This window comes from Mustela lutreola, chromosome 5 (genome assembly GCF_030435805.1).
Source record: "Mustela lutreola isolate mMusLut2 chromosome 5, mMusLut2.pri, whole genome shotgun sequence".
In the NCBI taxonomy this organism is placed as follows: Eukaryota; Metazoa; Chordata; class Mammalia; order Carnivora; family Mustelidae; genus Mustela; species Mustela lutreola.
Window position 1 is genome coordinate 76,007,214 of NC_081294.1, and position 24,439 is coordinate 76,031,652.

At 38.7% G+C, this 24,439-nt stretch overlaps 1 protein-coding gene and 1 long non-coding RNA gene across 6 annotated transcripts in view; one reads left to right on the plus strand and one right to left on the minus strand.

The window, feature by feature from the left end:
• Positions 1–24,439, minus strand: part of KLHL3 (kelch like family member 3) — a 312,385-nt gene that overhangs the window by 260,214 nt on the left and 27,732 nt on the right. For all 5 annotated transcript variants that reach the window (XM_059174657.1, XM_059174662.1, XM_059174656.1 and 2 more), the window contains exon 2: positions 24,093–24,246. The gene's annotated coding sequence lies outside the window, so the exon portion shown is untranslated. The remainder of the gene's footprint in view (positions 1–24,092; positions 24,247–24,439) is intronic.
• LOC131832085 (uncharacterized) lies at positions 1,365–22,008 on the plus strand. The gene is made up of 3 exons (XR_009353920.1): positions 1,365–1,578; positions 21,435–21,497; positions 21,897–22,008. It is a non-coding gene; the product is annotated as an uncharacterized LOC131832085 (long non-coding RNA).

Genomic DNA, 24,439 nt, shown 5'->3' on the forward strand with positions numbered 1-24,439 from the left:
GTCCTTGTCTGTATAAAACAAAAACGGAAAAAAGAAAAAAAAGAAACAAAAGCAAAAACAGCTTTTTTTTTTTTCAAGGAAGAATTGGCTTGGATGGCCTAAAACCTGTCTAGATCTTTGACAGCTTGATAATAACCAACTTCCAATAACCGGATGCTCCATCAGAGATTCCTATAGGTAACACAGCCCTTTAAGCCACAAGCACTCAGGATCACATTACATAAATCACTTCTCTTCTGATGGGACACACCATTCCTTGATGAAGGAGACCGTATTTCTAATGAACCACTCCAGGACAATTTGCCTTTCTACACTATTACTGAAAACACAATTATACTGAATTTCCCCAGGTTCTGTCATGACCAACAAACATCATTTAATTTTTAAATAACTGACTGAAACCAGAGTGAGAAGTAGTCTGGATCTTGAAACGAAACAAAATAGTTGACCTATGTGAGAGGTCCAAAAAAAAAAAAAAAAACTGGTTGAGTTGAATGGCTTTAAAATTTTTCTGTCACTGGCAGGGATAAGAGGCTGTGATCACTTGCACTTAGTGTACCGTATTACAGCAATGGTGTCTTACTTACTTAGGGATTACTGACTCAAGGAAACGAAGGATTACTAAGAATTGCACTGAGGACACACTTAGTTTACTGTAAACTCAGTACGACACTTATGCTACTTGTGACATTATCCTACTTATGACACTTGTGCTAGCTTTTCTGTAGCATTCTCCAGCTGCCCAGTATTGGGCACACAGTCGGTCCTCAATCAAAGCTTACTGTTTAATCATAAAATTAATTATGGAGAGTAGAAGTCTATACTTGTCCCAGAAATATTCTGCTTATTTGTGATAAGTTTCTCTATTTATTAGACTAAGTTATTTTTACATTTAAGCATATTGATCAATGTAGCACAAAGAAAGCACATTCCCCCAACAGCATGTAAAACAGAAATCTTAAGCTTCCAAGAAAAAAAAAAAGTGCTGTTCCACATAATTTTCCATAAAGATCTACAATCTTGCACACATCTTCCACCAAAGCCAATGCCAAGATTAATATTAGATTTCTGAAATCTAACTGTAAAACTGTAATCCTGACCCAAGCAGCTGTGAGATACCTCCTGTCTTCTGGATTGAGAGAAAGGGCAGCTTGAATTTCACTGAAATGTCACTAACAAAATTCTTTACATTCCAATTAAAAATGCCTTGCTTACCATGACACTTTGGCTTCTGCCTTGCCTTTTCCTCCTCATTTTCATTCAGATTCAATGTGTAATTATTAGTGGCTAACTCAGGGTCATGTAATTTTTGTCCTTCTCCTGGGAGGACACGCACAAGCATGCACACTCCCCAAGCATGGTTAACTGAAAGCTGAGACTGCACCAAAAAGAGAGGAATAGGGAGACCCTTCCTCATCCCTTCCAATTGATAGACTAGCCTCTTTGGACACAGCTGTCATTCCAGTTTATGCCCCTCCTTGCCAGAGAGCAGGGATCTACCTCAAACAAACCCAGCTTCAAGAGGTGTTTTCGGTGAGGACATCAGGACCTGGAAAGCCGACAGACAACGTGGAAGCTGTGAGTACCTTTGACACCAAAGCTGCTGGTTGGCTGGGTTTTCTCATAGCATAGTGATCCCACAGATAAGGGAAACCAGAATTCTTTGGGTGTGGGACAGAGAATACACTCCCAATGCTTTTAATTTATAGGAAATAAGTACAGTGGCTTCCCACCTCTACTTTCAAGACCAAATACACTCACACACACACACACACACACACACACACACAAAATCAGTTAACACTTACCTAACGTCTATTATTAAAGCACTAAACAAAATGCAGGAGGGGGTCCAAAGATACACTGTTATTTACTATTTCCTGGGTCCAAACATGCTGCTAACATGCCTGCACTTCCCAGCACCCCTATCTTTGGTCGGATGTACTTTCTGAGTGCCAAGCTGGGTGCTTGGGAGACTCGAGAAAGAACAGGCCTTTCATTTTCCTCCATGCTCTCTGGCCTGTTGCCTCTGCACAAGGGAAGCCAAGCAGAATTTGAAGAAAGATCTGTGGGAAGTGCTGCTGGTGATTTTAAGATGGGAAGTAACATGTTGCAGGAAACAATCAAGAGAAACTATACTGAAAGAGCTAGAAGGAAAGGAAGTAAGCTTTGTGGGGACAGTGGGGGAGTGAAAAGAAGAGTCACAAAAGGAGAACAGTGAAGATCTGACCTCTACCAGGGATGGCAGTGAGATTTGGGTTCAGCTTTTAGAGCGCAGCTTGGAGGGTCCAGGGTCAATGCCTAGCTACCTGTGAAGTACCCCTGGAGGGAGCTAGAATGAAATATCTATGATACGCACTATGCTAAATGCAGGGAAACCGAGACAAAATAAGCATTACTGAAGACTTATTTGATCTCTCCTTCCATCTCACAGACACAGTGAAAAACCTAAGTAAACCCAAGGAGTTCGTTTTTGAGTACTAGGTCTGTGGCTGATTTTTTTCTCTCTCTCTCATTTCTCTGCGATATTTTCCAACTTTACGATAGTGAGAATGCATTTTTACAGATATATTTAAATACATTATCTTAAAAAATAGAACAAGCCTCCAGACTTAGGAGAGAGGGCCCCAGGTCAGCTAGACATTGCTAAGTGAACCAAGAAATCCCAGAGCTCCCAGGGCTTAACACCAACTGCTGCCAAACTCTGAATCTGTTGGCTTTTCTGAGTCCAGCAATTAGCAACAGGATAATAACATCTGCCTTCCTTACAGACTAGTTCTGAAGGTCACCAGATAAATGTGTAAAAGCATTTTGTGAGTATCAAGCACTTAATCAGTGTGGGACAAGTATTAGTCCAGTTAAAAGCAAGTTTCTAAAATACTAAAAAAGGGTAGGGATAAATATAAAGAAGGTAGGTATTTAAATGTATTCCCCTCCATTTAAGTTCCAATGAGATCCACAGATTAATTGTGACTGGCAAAGGTACTCTGTTCAAGACAGATTCTGAAGCAGCAACAGAAACCGAAATTCCGCAATAAGAATCTTTACCCCCCTATCAGGTAACTTGTATTATTGTGAAATCCTCAGGTCCTAGAACTGAACTCCTGAGAAATCTCCCTACCTTTTCAGTTCTGGTAGAATCTGACCTCCTGGGGGAAACACTGAAACCCAACTGATGTGGAAGAGACCTAGTAAAGATACATTTGAAACTAGAAGATATCAAATGACTTCCCCTGAGATTGGTCCCAAGTTTGGTTTCAAGTCTCACCTTGATGTGCTTGGTGATCTGCTAGAGGAGCTAGAGGAACTCATTAACTGAGTCTGACAAGAACCAACAATAAGTATATCAGAACAAGGCTACAAACTTTTGCTGACACTTGTTCATGGCCAACCCTGTTTCTCACTCTGGCTCTCATCTGCAAAGAGCATTAGGAGAACAGATGATGTCAACACCAGCCAAGAAGACAAGTTATCTCATTACTCAACCCCTGGCAGGAGAATTTGTGCCCTGATTTATTTTTAGTGCTTTTCTACCTTAGTAATCCAGTAAGCTGACGAAAAGCCAGCAACCTGACTGTTCTCTGAGCTCACCACCCTTATTTATCTCTTAGCAATCAGCAAGACATTTAGTCATCTGGGGGAGAATCTACTAGGAGCTTGGGGTCCCATCATTTGCAATCTTTCAGAAAGCACACAGGAGTACTTTCCTTGCCCAAGTAGAAGCACGGTAGTAATCATTGGCTCAAGACAGAAAGACAAAGAGAGGTTGCTAACAAAAATAAGTTTCTACAGTCTATCATTTTTATCAGCAGGGTGGAGGTTAAGAGTAAAAAGCAAGAATTCAGCTTTACCTTTCAAGAAATGTTAGATCTTAAATTAAAGCACACATTCTGCTTATCTTAAGCTTCAAATAGGACTATTGTAAGGAATTCACAATGAACAGAGAGTAGCTTTTCACCCAGATGCAGAAAGTGAAATATCAAAATATTCATCAGTCATTTCCACATTTTTTCATTTGGATTTAACCCCAAATATTTAATTTTATTTCAATCTCATACAGCTTGTGAGGACAGATTTATCCAACACCAGCTGTCCTCATAGTTAAAAGCTGCACCACAAAGATAAAATTAGAACTGAGTCAGGATCATATTTCTCTGCAAGAATTCTGCTCTATGTCCCACTGATGCTCTGAGCCACAACTGACAAACCAAATACCAGCATTATTCTTGTTTTTCTTGAACAATTCTTAAGCAGCCACAGTGTGGTAGAAACTGCATATATCACAAAAAAAAAAAAAAAAAAAAAGGCGTAAACCCCAAACATATAGAATTATACCCATGGATGCAAACTTATTTCCAAGATTATTTCTCACCCAAATGGGAGGAAAGTATGTACTGTTTCAACAGAGCAGGGAGTAAGTGAAGTCAATTATCACAGCTCTACCACAACCCTTTTATTCTGGAGTTTTCCACCATAGCAATTTTCTAAACACGCGTGAGACACGAATTAGACTGAAGTCTGGGTAAGCTACAACTGTTCATTAAATCAAACAGTAAAGACCAAATGTCATCATCTCAGTGTTAGATATTTGGGACGACAATATATTCTGAAAAAGACATAATAATAAGGAAGAATAATCTCAAGATTCTAAGAAATTATTTGTCAAATACTCACCCTGGCTAAAATCTAATTTTAACAGTGTAGCTGCAAAAATACATTGCTAACATTCTCTGTTCAGTTTAGAAGATCATCTTTCTCAACAGGCATTTTACAAGAGGAAAAAGCAAAAGTGATCAACAAACACACAAAAGCTGTGCAACCTCATTTATGATTAAAGAAATACACATGTATGAAATAATGAGATACCTCATTATGAGGATTATAAAGAAGTCATTTTCAAATAACTATTGAGAATGAACTACTTCACAAAAGGGTAACTAAGCTGTATAACTGTTAAAAAGTAAAATGTATGTGATTTATTCCCCCTTGTAATTCCACTGCTATAGATGGACTTAAAAGAAGATGCAAAGGTGTATTTATAAAGATGCTCACTTAGGTATTGTTTTTAACAACTCCCATATTCTTCAACTATGAACTGATAAACTATTGCAAACCACATAAAAAATTCTACATAAAAATTTAGAATAAGTTAGATTTTTATGTGCTGTTATCAAATGATAACCCAGATACATTAAGTGGAAAAGCAAAGTATAATATATATAGTGTGGTGGCATTTATGAAATAAAATTATATACAGAGCTGTACCTGTATATAATAAGAAACTGTCAATAGCAGAAATTCGAGACTGGAAAGGGCCAATTTTTACTTTTAACTTTATACTTTCTGTATGCTCTGAAGTTTTACCTTAAACATCTTCTACTTTTATTTTTAAAAATCTTCTGGCCAAAAAAAAAGAACACTCAGCAACCATTGGTTTGTTTCAATTTTCTGGAAAACTCATTTGCATGGAACACCTCAAGTCCCTAAAAGTATTTTATGAATCAAAAGTATTAATACTCAGAGTAGTTTATAACAGACTAAATTTTACTGTATTCTGTTTCTCTGAAAATTGGTCATTCCCGAAGTTTGGCAGAATTAGCCAGAATTCCATTCACTTACTATGACAGATAACAAAAAGGAAACAGTTTGCACATATCTCTTTAATTTTGAAAATGGATTTGACTTTCCAGGATATATTGCTTCATACTTTGGAAAGATTTAATGCAATATAATCTAATGTCAGAAGAATAGTCAGTATGACAATACTCTGAGAACATTAAATTCCCCCAAGACATTCCTAAAAAGGACCTCTGTGGCAACCATCAACTTGTTCTCTGTATTTACAGGTCTGCTCATGCTTCATGCTTTTCTTTTATTTCTTTTTCTAGATTCCATTTATGAGTGGAATCATATGGTATTTGTCTTTTTCAGTCTGACTTATTTCATTAAACATAATACCCTCTAGGTCCATGTCTCATACAGCACATCATATAGCCATATGATATTTCTGTGTGTGTCTGTGTGTATGTGTGTATTTCCTTATCCATTCATCTATTGATAGATACTTAGATTGCTGCCATGTTTTGGCTATTGTATAAACATATATTTTTATCCCCAGGGGTACAGGTCTGTGAATCACCAGGTTTACACACTTCACAGCACTCACCATGTTTTGGCTATTGTAAATAATGCTGCAATAAATATAGGGGTATATGTATCTTTTTTAGTCAGTGTTAGTGTTTTCATTTTCTCTTGGTAAATACCCAATAGTGGAATTATTTGATCATATGGTATTTTTGTTTTTAATTTTTTGAGGAACCCCTTTACTATTTTCCACAGTGGCTGTACCAATTTACATTTCCATCAACAATGCTTTTTTTTTTTTTTTTTTTTTTTTTTGGATTTTAGCCAATCTAACAGGTATGGGGTGATGGCTGCCAGAGAAGAAGGTGGTAAGAGATTGGGCAACATGGGTGAAGGAAAAAGGGAGATACGGGCCTCCAGTTACAGAATAAGGACGTCATGGGAATAAAAGGCAGAGCATAAGGAATGGGTAATGATACTGTAATAGTGAAATAATGAGAGAGATGGTAGCTACACTTGTAGCGAACCACAATATAATGCATAAACTTGTCAAAACACAAAGCTGTACACCTGAAACTAATGTAACATGTCAACTACACTCAAATGAATGAAATGAATGAATGAATAAACAAAGACCTCTGACCTCGGGTTCAAGAATCCAAGGACCTAAAACTAAGTAAATGACAAGGAAGCATGATCTGATGGGGGAAAGTACTCTGTACGTTACTAAATGGAAGAGAAGTTTAGGTTAGTAGAATACCAATACATTTGCTAGGACTACGACCTCACCTGAACTCACCAAACCTCAGGCTGGAGATAACTACTCAAATTATTTGCAATCTGACGCAATGCATAGAAAAGCCTTACACAGACGTTGGCAGAGATGGCAATTTTAATTTCCTTCTCTTAGGATGGATTCTCCATGACATTACCTTTGAGTATTTTAAGTCTGTGCATGTATTTGTTTTTTTTTTTAAGGGACCTCAGCTGCATGACACATATAATAATTTATATGATGAATGATAAATTAGCATGCCTGATCATCCTATACTTAATTTCCTGCTTCATCTCCTTATTTATTTTAAAAAATAAAATGAATCCTCTAGCCATCAGGGAGATTCAAATTAAAACCACATTGAGATAATCATCTTACACCAGTTAGAATTGCCAAAATTAGCAAGACAGGAAACAACATGTGTTGGAGGGGATGCGGAGAAAGGGGAACCCTCTTCCACTGATGGTGGGAATTCAAGTTGGTGCAGCCTTTTTTGAGAACAGTGTGGAGATTCCTATGACCCTGCAATTGCACTACTGGGTATTTACCCCAAAGATACAGATGTCGTGAAAAGAAGGGCCATCTGTACCCCAATGTTTATAGCAGCAATGGCCACGGTCGCCAAACTGTGGAAAGAACCAAGATGCCCTTCAACAGACAAATGGATAAGGAAGATGTGGTCCATATACACTATGGAGTATTATGCCTCCATCAGAAAGGACGAATACCCAACTTTTGTAGCAACATGGACGGGACTGGAAGAGATTATGCTGAGTGAAATAAGTCAAGCAGAGAGAGTCAATTATCATATGGTTTCACTTATTTGTGGAGCATAACAAATAGCATGGAGGACATGGGGAGATAGAGAGGAGAAGGGAGTTGGGGGAAACAGGAAGGGGAGGTGAACCATGAGAGACTATGGACTCTGAAAAACAATCTGAGGGTTTTGAAGGGGCGAGAGGGTGGGAGGTTGGGGTACCAGGTGGTGGGTATTATTGAGGGCATGTATTGCATGGAGCACTGGGTGTGGTGCAAGAATAATGAATACTGTTACACTGAAAATTTAAAAATAAATTTAAAAAAAAAGAATCCTGTGAATCCCATCATTCAACCCAAAAATCCAAGAACTGGAACAATACCAATAATGAACAATATCTATGTGTTCCTCCCCTAAATCTAATGCCTACCAGCCTTCCCTCAATTTTAACCACAATCCATTATTTTGTGTTTTATCATATCCTTGTTTTTTAAATAGTCTTATCAAGGGTAGACTATGTTAACCCTCTTATGTTAAAATGCCAGAATTAAACAGGATAAACATTACAATGATATTAATTTAGGCCAGGATCCTGCATCAGACACTCTGGGAAAAACACAGATACCTGAGAGAGCAAAGCACTGTACCTGACACTCAATACATTTTGGATGAATTGAATCTAGCAAAAAAAAAAAATTGACCAAGCACACGGTTTATGACTATATCCTTAAATAACAAAGGACTGGTAGGGATCTCCTGGAATTGGGACACACTAAAGAGATTTATGACCTAAACAACTCCCCCAGCCCCCACCCAGGGCCACTCTGTAAGACAGGTCACTTCCGGTTGCCAGCCTCCTCCTCTCTCTCTTTTCTGCAACTTCTTCTCATTTGGCATTAAGGGCCAGAAGTTGAGTCTCTGCTACTTGAGAGTTAACAGGAAACTTCTGCCCCACCTGTTCTATATATGATGACAGATAAATCTCCCTTAAGTACAGGTCCTGTCATGTCATTCTATACCCAGTACAGAAACCCGCAATGATTCCTTAACTCCTATATCATCTAAATCCTTAACCTGGTGCTCAAGGCCCTTTGAGATCTGATCCTAACCAATCTTTCCAACCTTCTCTCTCCTGTCAAACTGACTTAACTTGCTATTCCCTCTGCATGCCTCACATTTTAACTAATGTTAAGACTCTGCCCATGCTATTTATCAAAGTGTAGTCTGTAGATCAGCAGCATCTGTCTTCTCTGGGAGATTCTGAGAAATAAAGGATCTCAGGCTCCAAGAGCTACTGAATCAGGGGGCGCCTGGGTGGCTCAGTGGGTTAAGCCGCTGCCTTCAGCTCGGGCCCTGATCTCAGGGTCCTGGGATCGAGTCCCGCATCGGGCTCTCTGCTTGGCAGGGAGCCTGCTTCCTCCTCTCTCTCTCTGCCTAACTCTATGCCTCTATGCCTACTTGTGATCTCTGTCAAATAAATAAATAAAATCTTTAAAAAATAAAATAAAATAAAAAAGAAAATCTTATTAAAAAAAAAAAAAAGAGCTACTGAATCAGGATCTGCATTTCAACAAGATTCTCAGGTGATGCAAATGCATGTTAAATTCTGAGAACCACCATAGAGCTATCAAATGTTTTTCCATGGTGCTTGAAACTGTTATCATTATTTATCTCCCTACAGAACACAGGACCACCTAGAAAGCAAGGGACTATCCAATTTACGTACCTAAAATATGCTGCTTAGGTACATAATATACTTAGTGGATATGAAACAAAGTTCTACAGATTGACTAATTTTGTTTCAGTTCTGCGGCTATAAAGATAACTAAGACCACCAGCCTTCACTCTATGATCTGACAAATCAGAGCAAACACAGACATCATACCCACACAAAGCGTACATGGACATACATACACAGTCTTTTACAGATAGGATTCTTAACAGGAAAGAAAATTGTGAAAGAAAGTGATGTTCAGGGATGCCTGGGTGGCTCATTTGGTTAAGTGTCTGCCTTCAGCTCAGGTCATGATCCCAGGGTCCTGGGACTGAGTCCCTCATTGGTTTCCCTGCTCAGCAGGGAGTCTGCTTCTCCCTCTCCCACTTCCCTACCCCCAATCACGTTCTCTCTCTCCTGTCTAATAAATAAATGAAATCTTTTTTTTAAAAAGTGATGTTCAAGACTGATATAATGACCTGAACTATTTTGGGGTCAACTAGACAATGGCTCTAAGTTCCTTTAAGTTAAAACTGAGGCCCTAGCTTTACTTGACAGGCTCTGATACCATTTTGGACTGTAATATTTAAGGGTTCTCTGATTCTAAGGGATATCGCTTCTGCGCTGTCCCAGAAGGGGCTGGACAGACCAGGGACAGCCCTGAGATTAAGTCTGAAGCTGCAAAGCCTGACTTCCCCTCTCCATTCTCTCTAAACCCCAGCTTCTCTATAACCTCCCTGAAAAGCTCCTGCTCTGCACATGTGTCTGATGACCGCCCCCCCCCCACCTCCTGGCACTTCAAACTGCCCCTTGCCTCCATGAGCTTGTCACTGTCACACTTCTCTCCTCTAGTCTGTACTTAGCTTCTCAGTCTTTCACAGAGTTCAACACTGCCAAAGTGACAATGAGCTAAATTAAACTGTGCTAAAAGAAGAAAGTTAGGAGAGAAAGATGTCCCGTTAACATGTCCTAATCAACCTGTTCTCCTTCCTGTGTGTAATTCCTTAGGAACTTTCTGGAGAACAGTGCAGTGGGGTATCCTTATGTCATACTCTAGAGTGAAGGGGAAGGACCTAGTGAGAATCTGCCCTTTGGATCTGTTATTCTCATTCAATGAACACACTTTCAGTTCTGCCTCTGGCGAGGTCTCTGATGTGGGTCTTGGGGGCTTTGAGCCAAACTGATTTCACATCTCAAAAATCCAATCAGTACAGTTACCACACATCTCTCTCACATTTTACAAAGATCTTTTTGTACACTCTCCAGCTCAATTTATTTATCTCAATATTATTTCCACATATATCTTCTTATACATCTAAGCAATAAACAGAAACCACTGTCAGAGTTAAATTTTTGACCCAGTGTCCAATGCATGAGAAGTTATTTGTGAACATTTCTGTTCATATCCTTATAAGGTCCCTCCTGAACCAAAAAGCTAGTTATCAAGCTCAGGCTTCCCTTAGAACCTGGGTACCTGTCCCTCTGATTTCCCAAGAAATACACAGGTCAAGGAAGTATATTTCTCATAACAGCTCTAGAGATGGACTATGGGGATCTTATTCCTGGATCCACCATTTACTAGCTATTTGACTCTGGACAATCTGGGTAACCTCAGTAAGCTTATGCTTCCTCATTTGTAAAATGAGAAAAACAGTATCTCTCCATCTTGTGGTTTTGCGAAGAATCAATGACAAAAAGCACAGAAAGTGGTTAATACAGTGCCTGGGTATTAATCTCATTTTATGGTTGTTAAAAATCAAAGCTCATAGAGAACACTACGTTGTCTTCTTTTTTTTTTTTTTTTTTTTTTTAAATTTGCAAAGCCTGCTTAATGCTACAAATTCTCCTCTCTAGGACTCTTCTAGTTACACAGAGCTCTAGCACATGCTGCTGTCCATGTGGTGGGTAACCTGACTCCCAGCTAATGACAATGTGTGGTCTTAGCTGTCCTGTGCACAAAGTATTCCTCTTGGCAGTAATTCTGCATGTGTGCACAGGACAAAGAGAAATGGAACAGTCACTTTTAAAAATCATACATGATCTTATAACATAAAACCTCACATACTCAAGCCAGTGGCATCAAAAAGGACAAATATCCTCTATTTTCAGATAAATATCGAAAGGGAATGAAAGTTTTAGGATTAAATACCAGTCTCGTCTGAACTTAGCAGGATGTGAAAGAGATTTTATTGAAAAGAAGATATGTGCACCTCCTAGACAACTGGCTGACTGGCTTATGGGCTTCAGAGTGCCCCCACCAGACATGGTGTCATATGGGTCAAAGTAATGGGTCTTACTGTTTAAAGACAAAAGAAGGGACAGAATACATCCATGGACAAATTGGTGTCTTTGTCCGAACCACTCTATCAGAGGACTAATGTATATAAAACAAGTCAGTTTTGATGTGGGCTTGAGGACATGATAGCTTTCGAGGGTTCACTTGAGATGAAGAAAACACTACCTATGGGAAAGTGTTCTAGAGAGCAAGCAGGTGACAGAGGGGATGCCTTATAAACTTTCATCAATTTGGCCGTTCTGCCAAAAGTTGGAAAGAAGGTGGTTTATTGCTTCCAAGACAGTTAACTTTTCTCCTGACATCTCTCATCAGTACAGACATTGCCAGTGCTGGAGAACAAGACCGGGAAGTATTAAAAGATTATTTTCCTAGAGTCTAGGCCTCTGTTACCGCTGCTCCTTTGCCGCAGGGCTGGTTCAAGTTCAATATTTTAAGCTTAGGCGAAAGAAAATATCTACTAAACCTAATCTTCAGCTAAATTCGAAAATTCTCTAAAAAAAATATACTCAGATCTGTATTACATTTTTGTAACATCAATGTGCAATATCAGTGTTAAGATACATCTACTTCATGTACCTCTTGTATGAGACAGACAGACATGCTATTCTTTTTTTTTTTTTAAGATTTTATTTATTTATTTGACAGAGAGAAATCACAAGTAGATGGAGAGGCAGGCAGAGAGAGAGAGGGAAGCAGGCTCTCTGCTGAGCAGAGAGCCTGATGCGGGACTCGATCCCAGGACTCTGAGATCATGACCTGAGCCGAAGGCAGCGGCTTAACCCACTGAGCCACCCAGGCGCCCCAGACATGCTATTCTTGATGAAAATATATAAACACAACCTACTCATGAGAAGCATCAGATGATCTCAAATTGAGAGGCATTCTCTAAAATAACGGATCCGTTCTCATCAAAAATATCAAGCAATAAAAGACAAGACTCAGGAAGTGTCCCAGATTAGAGAATACTAAGGATACACAACAACTAAAAGCATTATGGGTTCCTGGATTGTATCCTAAAACAAAAAAAAAACACTGGGAGCAGAGGATTGTTGAAATTTAAATACATCATTTAGCTAATATATTATTGACCTGTTAATGTTTTGGTTGTGATAACTGTACCATTTTTCCAAAAGTCATCAGCACAAGAGAAAATTAGTAGAAGATATGCATGAACATTCTGTACTATTTTTGCAACTTTTTAGTAAATCTACAATTATTTCAAAGTAAAAACTTTCAAAATGCGTTACATATATTATATGTGCTTTTATATGCATAGAATATTTCTGGAGGCACGATTAACTATCGACAGTGATGGGCTCTAGGAAGCAGACCGACCTGAGGGTTCTGGGGAAAAATGGATATTTCCTTTCATTGTTTATCTTTTCTTCCCATCCTCATTTTTTTTCTAATTGCACATATCTTCTTTTCAATAAAATCTAGTTAATCAAAAGTTAAAAGAGCAATGATTTAGTATATCAATATTATTTCTTAAATTTTCTTAAATTCTTTAAAAATTAACTTTGGTGGTATTTTAAGTTTGAGCGTCAAAGATGATTGCAGTGTCTTTGTAAAAAATACCAAATGAAAACATATAAACTCTTGTTCTGTATGTGTTTGTATAAAATAAGAAGGCTAAGAGGATAAAAGAACCTTAAAAATACGGCTTAAATAAAATTTTAAATTGTGAACAAGAAAAAAAAAAGTAGAAAGTAGCTTGCCACATAATTCAAACCAAACACCTGTTTATCTTGGTATTTAAGCCCTAAGACCTGAATTTTTCACAAGAGGAATTGTATAAATTGGGTCTTTGGCAACTAGTTCCTATACTGCCATAGCTAAGGGTCCAAGAAATCACAACAGAACAAAGTAAGAGAAGCTTCCTTCAAAAGAGAAAGAATATTATTGGAACACTTGCTCTTAGAGCCTTAAGCCTCAGGGTGAGAAATCCAACTACCCTGGGGCTACTGTGGTACGAAAAAACCAAAGCCACCCAGAGAGACCTGAGAGACCTTAGAGAATGAGATACCATGTGGAGAGAGAAAAACAAAGACAGACAAACACCAAGCAGCATCAAGGTATCAGGCATGCCGGTAAGGAAACCATCTTGGGAAAACGCACCTTCTAGGCCCCGTTACCCCAGTTGATAATACCTGGATTAGAAATGAATTGCACATTTTTTTTTAATTCTTATTATTTTTTTATTTGACAGACGGAGATCACAAGCAGACAGAGAGGCAGGCAGAGAGAGAGAGGGAAGCAGGCTCCCGGCTGAGCAGAGAGCCTGATGTGGGGCTCGATCCCAGGACCCTGGAATCATGACCTGAGCCGAAGGCAGAGGCTTTAACCCACTGAGCCACCCAGGTGCCCCGAATTACACATTTAATGTTCCTCAAATTCCTGACCTAAAACAGCAAGTCACAGGAGAAAGACCATAAACCCCAAAAGAACTCCTTGATATGTCCCACTTTTTTCCAAGCTCACTAGGATCTTAGCATCAGGGAGAAGAAAGAGTGACATTCCTAATCAAAACCAGGCATCCTATCTTTTGATGGAGAAGCACCCTGAGAAAGGCCACACACAAGTGGACCTTGACAATAGGAAACCAGTGCAGTAAAGGTTGAGACACATAGATATCCAAACAGAAATCTGTATGCCACTTAGAATGAAGCAGTTATCTCTTAAAATACCTTTGTAGATAGATGAATGGATAAAGAAGATGTGGTACACACACACACACACACACACACACAAAATCCATACAATGGAATATTACACAGCCATAAAAAAAGATGAGCTCTTTCCATTTGTGGCAATCTGCATAGACCTACAGGGTATTATGCCAAGTGAAGTCAGTCGGACTGAGAAAGACAAATACCACATGATTTCACTCATATTTGGTATCTAAAAAACAACACAAATGAATATAATCAAACAAAAAGCAGAATCAGGCCTACAAATATAGAGAACTGACAGCTTCCAGAGTGAAGAGGGGTGAGGAGATGGGCAAAATGGATGAGGAGAAGTGGGAGATAAAGGCTTTCCATTATGGGAATATAAGTCATGGGAACATAAAGAACGGCATAGGAAATATACTCAATGATATTGTTAACAACATTGTATGGTGACAGATGGTGGCTACATTTGTGATGAGAACAGTCTATAAAGACATGTTATATAGATGAATCACTATGCTGTACCCCTTAAACTAATGTAACATTGTATGGTAACTATAATCAAATAACAGTGAGTATTCTATTCTAACATGGAGAGACATGACTGATAATGTCCTTGATACAGATCTCCTGGTTAGCACTGTGTAAAATCAAGAAATTTGACAAATTCTGGGAAGAAACAAAACATTACATATGATCAAGTAAAATTTCTAGTCATGTAGAAAACAACAGCCTACACTTCACAATAGTTTAACTTATTGAAAATAAAAACAGGTCATTTCTTTTTTTCTGAAAAGCAAGAGGAAAGAATGAAAGAGAGACAGAGCCACACATGAAGGTAGTATGGTAAAGCATATGGGAAAAATAAAAACCCACTGGGGGCGCCTGGGTGGCTCAGTGGGTTAAGCCACTGCCTTTGGCTCAGGTCATGATCTCAGGGTCCTGGGATTGAGTCCCGCATCAGGCTCTCTGCTCGGTGGGGAGCCTGCTTCCCTCTGTCTCTCTGCCTGCCTCTCCGACTACTTGTGGTTTCTCTCTGTCAAATAAATAAATAAAATCTTAAAAATAAATAAATAAATAAAAACCCACTGTCACTAGAAAATGGTCTAGAAAAACTGGGGAAGAAATTATATGGTATGTTTGTAAAAGTTCCTATATACTAAAACTTCCTTAAGAACTTTTCAAAACCATTATCAAAATACTCATTTGGGGTCCCTGGGTAGCTCAGGCAGTTGGGTGTCTGACTCTTGGTTTCAGCACAGGTTGTGAGACCCAGTCCCATGCTGGCTATGGCACCTGCTTGAGATTCTCTCTCTCCCTCACCCCTCTACCTCCCCCTAACAGCTCACGTACATACTCATTCTCTCTATAAAAGGGGGGAAAAGTTACTCAGTGGATGTCATAAATCACCTTCTCTTAAAACCTGAGTATGTTCACAAGTCAAATCCATTCATTTTCTAAGGACTGACACCTGTGAGCCATACAAGCTCTGACTTTGTTCAAAAAGTGATAGAAATCATCTATAAACTTTTCCATCAACTCAAAAAAGTAACACTTAATAAGGATGCACCAAATTTAGCTTATTGTATGAATTTTCTTAAGTTTTCTCACTAATGTGACATTTAAAACATATGAGGGGCACCTGGTTAGCTCAGCGGGTTAAGTGTCCAACTCTTGATTTCAGCTCAGGTCATGATCTCAGAGTTGTGAGTTCAAGACCCTCGTGGGGCTCTAGACTGGGCATAAAGCCTACTTAAGATTCTCTCTCCTCCTCTGCTCCTCCTCCACAGTCATGCACATACTCTCTCTCTTCCTCTTTCTCAAAAAAAATCATTAAATTTTTAATAATTAGTTAATTAATTAATAAGTTTCTTTTCTTTAAAATTAAAATTATAAAAAATAAAACATTTTACATTAGCATTTTACGTTGCTAACCTGCCTTACATCACTTCTCTTTCCCCAATTTTTGCCTAATGTGGCTACTATCAGATTCTTCAGTCGTTTACTTTTAAATACGTCTAATGTTCTATTTTTCAGACCACTGAACCTACATTATATCCATGAAGCTAGTATAATGCTGCAGACATCCTAGCTATCCAGGCAATGTTATAAGGACATCAGCATTGTTCATTCGTGTGATCTCTATGTATCTTGTAATCTTTCCAGAGTAAGACTGCCAAGGTCTTGGACTCTTCATTTGGCAGAGTCTAATTCTGTTCTCTTTACAAAGAGCTAGGGTTACACTCAGCAAAGGTTACCATTTACGTGAGCCATGAAGCCTGCTAGCATAATTTATCATGAAAGTAAAATCCCTAGCTATTTTTTCTCTCAAGGACATCCCAAGCACTATCTAAAATCAAGAAGGAACACTTCAGGACAGGTCACATGTAGGGCTCACACATACTGAGAATCCACAGTTTCACTCTGATATTTTGGAGTGTGGAAATATCTCACAGCAGTCAAGTTAACAGTTATTGTTGTTTTATTTTTTCCTTTGAAAACCTCCTTTTCTACCCCCTAAAGAAAAATACATGAGAAATGAATGTAAAGACCAGAGTAGCTTCAGCACGAGAAGTCAATATTTTAAAAAGAACTTTTTCTTAGAAATTCTTCCTTTTCTTGAAGTGGGGAAGATGTAGTGGTTCTCACACTCAGTTTTGTTTTACCACTGAACTAATGTGAGTTCTGAAAGGTTTGCTTTCATAAATAAATAACATCTTAAACTAAGTAATTTCTAAAGCTCAGCTCATCTTTCAAACCTCAGGGTGCTAGAGCAGCCTAAGCACTGATCACTTTTGCTTTTAGGTCCAATGTTCATCTTTCTTTCTCTTATCCTCTGATGGAATTTCATCTGCTCTGGTAATTGCAGAAATCACAGATTTTTAAAGCACACACTCTGAGAATTTAAAAATATTTTAAAAGAACTAACAGACCTAGAAGAAACCTTAGGTAACATCTCCCCTCTCACTTCTTATTAGTTAAGGGATAACTGAGACCCTAAAGGGTCTTCCCCAAGGTCATATAACGAATTGACAACCATAGAATAAAAATCAAGATTTTCTCAATCTTGAATTAGTGCTCTCTCTCCCAAACTATATGGCCTGTCTATGTTTTTATCCTTTTCTTTATGATCTTTAGACCCAAATTGTTTAATTCATGCTAACCAGTGGCATATACAAAGCAAGATGCAGGGTACTTCTTGGTTCCATTAGTTATCACTGTCTCTTTTCATTGGCTGGAAGATCAGGGACAGGACAGAGGAAGTCCTGCCAGGCCTCCTCACTCCATGGATTAAGTGACAGCATGCACTGTCTAGTGCCTTGCCCAGGAAGTTTGATTGTTCTCACTTACAACATGAGGCATCTGGAATTTAGGAGGCCCAGTATTACCTTTCCCTTATTAGTACTGGATCTTCTCTTTTTTGTTCTCATTAGCCTCAGGACATCAGGCAGTTTCAAGGTGGGCAAAAACCTAAATCTCATCCCCCACCAAAACAGTTCTGCTGATATTTTCCAGGTTCTCCTTTGAGACATGCCAAGGGGCTTAGAGGAAACTCTAGCCTCTTGAACCAACTGACCTTATATTTATTTATAAGGTATGTTTCTTCTAAGAAGTTCCAAAAGTTTCATACACACTCTCTCACTTGATCCTTCTTTTCCCATGAGGGGAAGGATTTCATTTTTATCTTGCTACCACAGCCAGAATGTCCCTGATGTATACAGGGTTTCTCTCCAGGGTCTAACACTCCAAGGTTAGAATCTCTAGAAGCCACAGAAATATTCTCAACTGAAGTCTCAGCCAACTCCACTATACTAGACACTAGGGATTCAAGAGTGAACAAAAGAGACTAAGTCTCTGAGCTCATGGAGCTTACATACAAAATAAAAGGACTATTTCATTACCCACTGAATTCAAAACCATAAATACAATTTATCCTGATAAAAGAAAAGAATCACTACAGTCACAAATACTCAGACTAATATCCACAGTTTTACATTTATCTGGTAATACAGAATCAATTTACTAGAAGTGGATTGCACTAGAAGACTGGAGATTTGTATTCTAATCCTGACTTTTTTTTTCTTCAAGATTTTATTTACTTATTTGACAGAGAGAGACACAGCAAGAGATGGAACACAAGCAGGAGGAGTGAGAGAAGGAGAAACAGGATTCCTGCTGAGCAGGGAGCCTGATGCATGGCTTGATCCCAGAACCCTGGGATCATGACCTGAGCCAAAGGCAGACACTTACTGACTAAGCTACCCACGCATCCTCTAATCCTGACTCTTATACCAACGGACTGCATGACTTTGACCAAATAATATAACCTTAGGTTTGTTCTTTGAAGATGTTAGGCAAGATTTCCCAAGTCTTTTCTTGGTCTTCAATGATGGGTGATTGGTTAACTTCACCTAAGATGGCTGGTGTGGCATGAGGTCTTCCTGCCAACATCAAAAAAGGAATCTATTTTGATTGCTTTTTTTTGTCAGATGGGGTTGAAGGAAATAGCACAAAACAACACACATCTCTGGGGTGCCTGGGTGGCTCAGTGGGTTAAGCCGCTGCCTCCGGCTCAGGTCATGATCTCAGCATCCTGGGATCGAGCCCCGCATCGCCTCCTCTCTCTCTGCCTGCCTCTCTGCCTGCCTGTAATCTCTGTCTGTCAAATAAATAAATAAAATCTTAAAAAAAAAAAAAAAAAAAACATCTCCTAAGACTGTTAATAGCATCTCTCTATGCATTAATCTATGAAATCAATCATCTCCACACCTACCATGTGTTTAACACTAGGGTAGACACTTTGAGGATGGGACACATCTGAAAAGATCCTTAACTTAAGGAGCTTCCAAATGAAAGCATGCAGTAATAAATAATTAAAACAAAAGGCTAAGAAAGAGGTTTTAAGTTTGCAAGAGAAAAAAGTCAAAGAGAGCTAAATTAGAAATCTCTGAGAGGGGTGTCTGGGTGCCTCAGTCATGTAATTATCTGCCTTCTGCTGAGATCACAATCTCAGGGTCATGGGATCAAGCCCCACATCAGGCTCCCTGCTCAGAGAGGGGTCTGCTTCTCCCTCTCCCTCTGCATCTCCCCCTGCTTGTACTCTCTCTCCCTCCCTCTTTCTCTGAAATAAATAAAGCCTTTAAAAAAAAGAAAAGGAAAGGAAAACCTCTTAGGAAAGATGGAAATTCATCTGGATCTATCACCACAATCACAATAATAATAGCAGTTAACATTTGCTGAATGCTTGATACATGACTTGTGTCTACATTAAGTGCTTCTGCAAGCTCTCTCACATAATCCTCAAAATAACCTTAGAAATAAATAGTGGGGTGCCTGGGTGGCTCAGTGGGTTAAAGCCTCTGCCTTTGGCTCAGGTCATGATCCCAGGGTCCTGGGATTAAGTCCCGAATTCGGCTGTCTGCTCAGTGGGGAGTCTGCTTCCCCCTCTCTCTCTGCCTGCCTTTCTGCCTACTTGTGATCTCTCTCTGTTAAATAAATAAATAAAATCTTTAAAAAAAATAAAAGGCAACTACCCTTTAAGAAAAGGGCTGGGGCAGTTCTAGCTCACAGATATTTTTAATCTTACAAATTATAAAATACTATATATATAGACATGAGTAAATGTAATGTATTTGGGCACTTTCTTTTTTCAAAGATTTATTTATTTGAGAGCAAGTATGTGTGTGTGCACATGCAAACACATGCAGGAGGAGGGGCATAGGGAGAGAATCTTCAAGCAGACACCCTGCAGAGTGTGGAGCCAGACATGGGGCTCAATCTCATAACCCATGAGATCACGACCTGAGTATTTGGACACTTTAAATAAACAAAATGTACATTCTTCAGCCACTGTCTGCCTTAAGAAATGAAGCATGAAATAGTATTAACAATTTTACATGGTTGAAATTTTAGCCTAAACCAAAATGGTGATAAAACTTCAAGATAAGGAAGTTTTTAAAGACTGAAAAAGCCACTAAGAATTATGAGATTATATACTAAAAGATTAGATAAATCTAATCCAAAGGGGTGTTATCAAGCTGTATATAAAAGATTTTTTTAAGTAGGAAATGTTTTTCATTAAAGCATTATGGTATAATGTGACCATAGGGACTGGGTTTTCTGGAATAGTTACAATTTCAAATACTCTATTTCCATAAGCCAATGGCTTTCTAAAAATTGTAGTATTTTGTTATTGAGGCTAGTCTGTATCTTCCAATCTATCTCTTCCACCTGGAAATAACATAAAAGTTCTTCACAGGATCATGTGATCTAAATGTGGTATGGGTAAATAAATAATCATAGACAGAGTGGGGAAAAAAATACCAGGTTACAAATTTAGGAGATCTTAACTCCAAACTCTGCTGAATTCCTGGCTATATAATGAGCAGTAGACTTTCAAATACCTAACATAGAGGAAATACAACCAATACTAGGATTTGTAGTATCTGAGAGGAAAAACTAAAGTAGTAGCACAGAAGCCCGAATTATTCTTTTTTTTTTCCTTAAGTTTTATTTACTTATTTATTCAAGAGAGAGTGTGTGTGCACGGAGGGGCATAGGGGAAGGGAGAGAGAGAGAACCTCAAACAGACTTCACACTGAGCATGGAGCCCAAAGTGGAGCTTGATCTTACAACCCTGAGATCATGACCTGAGCAGAAGCCAAGAGTCAGACACTCAACTGACTGAGCCACCCAGGCAACCCGTGATTATTCTTGATACTAAGGACTGAGATAGACTTCTCTACTAAGTAGAGAAATAATATGAACATCGACAACATCCTTCAACAAAGCAATGTGTTAAGAGTTTTTGTATTGTAACAAATATTCTGAAGACTTCCAATCAAAACACAAATTCACAAGACAGTAGTATCTGCCCTATAAAATGTTGTTTGGGGAAATGACTCAATAGCTCTTCTGGGTGCAACCACTATACCTCTGTAAAGGTAAACATCTGGATTTTTTAAACTGAGAATATTAAAGTAGTTCCAAACTTAGTCAAGAATTCAGATTTCTGGATTGATCTGTTGCCCATAACTAATTTGCTGGTCATACTGTGCATACAACACAGGTGAACTAAATTTTATTAAATGCCAGTGAGATCTAGACAGAATTTCTTTTTTTCTCTTTCTTACAAGGGAAGAGGGAAGAAAACATTTCTCTCTGTGATTGTGCTTGGAATATGCTACAGAAATGTCAGAGTAAGTACAGAATGTATGTGTAAATGAGCTTTTGTTGCCGTATGAATATAGGGGAAATTTTACTTTTAAAAAAATACAGCAAAAAAAAAAAAAAATACTAAAATTTTCCAAACTTTAAAGTGATTATTTGCTTTATAAATTATTTCTTCTCTATAAGTGTTTAGTAACAGCTCACTGATTAACAGACTAAGACAAAGGAAATTTAAAGCAAAACTATTATGAGCCACAATCCATTAACTGATCAAAAAGGGAAAAAACTGAATTGTACAAATTTTTAAAAAATTAAGGATTTTGAGTAAAAATGTGACACATGCCAAATGAATACAGTGAGGTATTTCTATCAAAGCTGCCTCTAATCTTTCTTTCACTGTACTGTGTTTGGTTTTGTTTCTGTAACAGGATAAAAAAGAAAACCACTAGAGTTTCTCTGACCATCAGTTCCCTGGTTAACGAAACCTCCAACATCAGATCAAGTTATTCTACCTTAGTTCAACCATTGTGTATTGACCCCCAAAGGGTATGTTCAGTTTTAAAAGCCTTCTTAGGGGGATGCCTGGGTGGCTCAGTGGGTTAAAGCCTCTGCCTTCAGCTCAGGTCATGGTCCCAGTGTCCTGGGATCGAACCCCGCATCGGGCTCCCTGCCTTGCAGGGGCCTGCTTCCTCTTCTCTCTCTCTGCCTACTTGTGATCTCTGTCTGTCAACAGATGAATAAAATCTTTATTTTTTTTGAATAAAATCTTTTAAATAAATAAAAGCCTTCTTAGGAGTTCCAGTAGTGGAGACACAGGCCCAGAGAAGAAGGAATCAATGCAACTTTCTTGAAAAGTATACATGAGGAGAGCCTCCAACTGCATAACCTTAAATAGAACAAGAAAAGAAATCCATGGGTCTCAGAAATAACTCTATGGTAGTTCTGTGGGTTGGCCATTTGTCTGTGTGCCAAACCATAAGAGACAGTTGGTTTCTAGGAGTTGGGTCCCATAACAGAGTATTCTAACTATCCATGGAATGAATTCCCTTTTAATTAAAAAGGAGGGTGGGGGTGGGGAGATGCTTTTAGAAAAACCTAGCAGACAAGATAAGAGCAACTGTACAGAGAAGGAAAAAAAAATCTAGTCCGTAAAATTTACAAGTTATTTATGCCTTTTACATACATTCTCTAAATAAGTGCCAAAATTCATCTCTTAAACGTAATTACTCGGTGTTATATTTCACCATCTCAGCTGATGGAATGCTGGAGGACAGGGGAAAAAAACGGGTGGCAATAGAGCAGATACCCAAAATGATGTTTAAATTAGATGCATTATCCTTGTCAAAGAGAACACGTGGGGTGTGGTTGGCAGCAGCTAAAGCTGATTCAGGTGGTTCATGGGCACCATGTTTCTAGGTTTCAGGGCCTTGGCAGTATGGATGAATGTCTCTTCTAGTTCTCTCTTTTTTTTTTTTTTTTTAAGATTTTATTTGAGTGAGAGAGAGAACATGAGTCAGGGGGAGGGGCAGAGGGAAAAGCAGAATTCCCAGATGCAGGGCTCAATCCCAGGAACCCAGGATCAGGACCCTGAGACCCTGACCCAAGCCAAAGGCAGACACTCAACCAACTGAGGCACCCAGGTGCCCCTCTCTCTTCTATTTCTTACATCAGATGCAGAGTCCCTGCAGCAGCCTGTCGGGATCCACCTGTATTGCCGCCCCTGTGTTCACCAAGGTAACCTATCCCTACTGCATGGTACAGTTAGGAATTTATAGGCAAATTATGGGTGTCATCAAAGGGGTGAGAAGGAAAAGAGGAAACTAAAAAGAACCTCAGAAATTATTATTTTATTCCTTCCCTGAGATAAGTAGCCCTGGGCATCAGGTCGCAAAGGCTGGGCTGATGGTCACTACATCTCACCTGATAGAAGGACCTCAGATACTCCCTCTCAGCCAAGTTATAACCTAAAATGTAATTCCAGATTCTAGAGGACTCTAGCTAAAAATGGGAGAGAAAGGAAATTGGGGTGTAATGGAGATAGTTACCACAAATGCCACCCATTCATCAATGCACTGTGAGACCAAACCACCTATTTTTATATTTTTTATGTAACATTACATCTCTTCACTTTTTAAAGAAAGTTTTCAGATTATTTATCTGAAATGAGCCTCAAACCCTCAAAAAAGGCTGAACATTTGCTAGCCCTATTTCATAGATAAAGTACCTGAGTTCCACAGGTACTCTTAAGAGTTTCCAAGCTCCTACGATCAACTTTAATCAGTTAGTGGCAGAGTTGAGATTCTGGTCCAAGTCCTCTAAGTCCTGATTCAGAATCCTTAACAAATAATGCTGCCCATACTACTAACTGACAATAAAGATTACATCTGTGACTCTACATGTACTTAATGAAATCATATAACAAAGGTTAAGAGTTTTCAACCACCCTGGTTCCTATTTTGAACCTGGCTCTTGGTGACGTGAGCAACAACTTTATTAAATTAAGATAAAAAATAACTTACACATGACTGTAAAGCACACTACAAATCACAAAAGAATCCCAGCAACTCCTTGTTTTGACTAAAGTACAGTCAGTTGTCAGTAATTATAGGGAAAAGCATACTTACTACCATTGGCATCCCAAATCATTGCATATGATGAAAGTTTCTTCCATTCTGTGAATTCTGTTTTTGTTCAGCATCTTCAAGACATTTCGACAACCAGCGGTCAGTTTGTTGCATTTGAATGCCGAGTCCAGGCAACAACCACAGTTCAAATTCACTGGTACAGAGAAAAAGAGCAGATAGCAGACTCTGAGGACTTCCAGATTCTGAGGAGAAGTATTGTGATAAGCTTTTCGATTTGCTTTTTATTTCAATTAACCTTGAAATCTAATTCATGTTTCAAAGTTTAATAGTTGACTTGTTACAGGCTCGGGAACTTCTACTGTTAAACAATTTTGAGTTCAGATCCA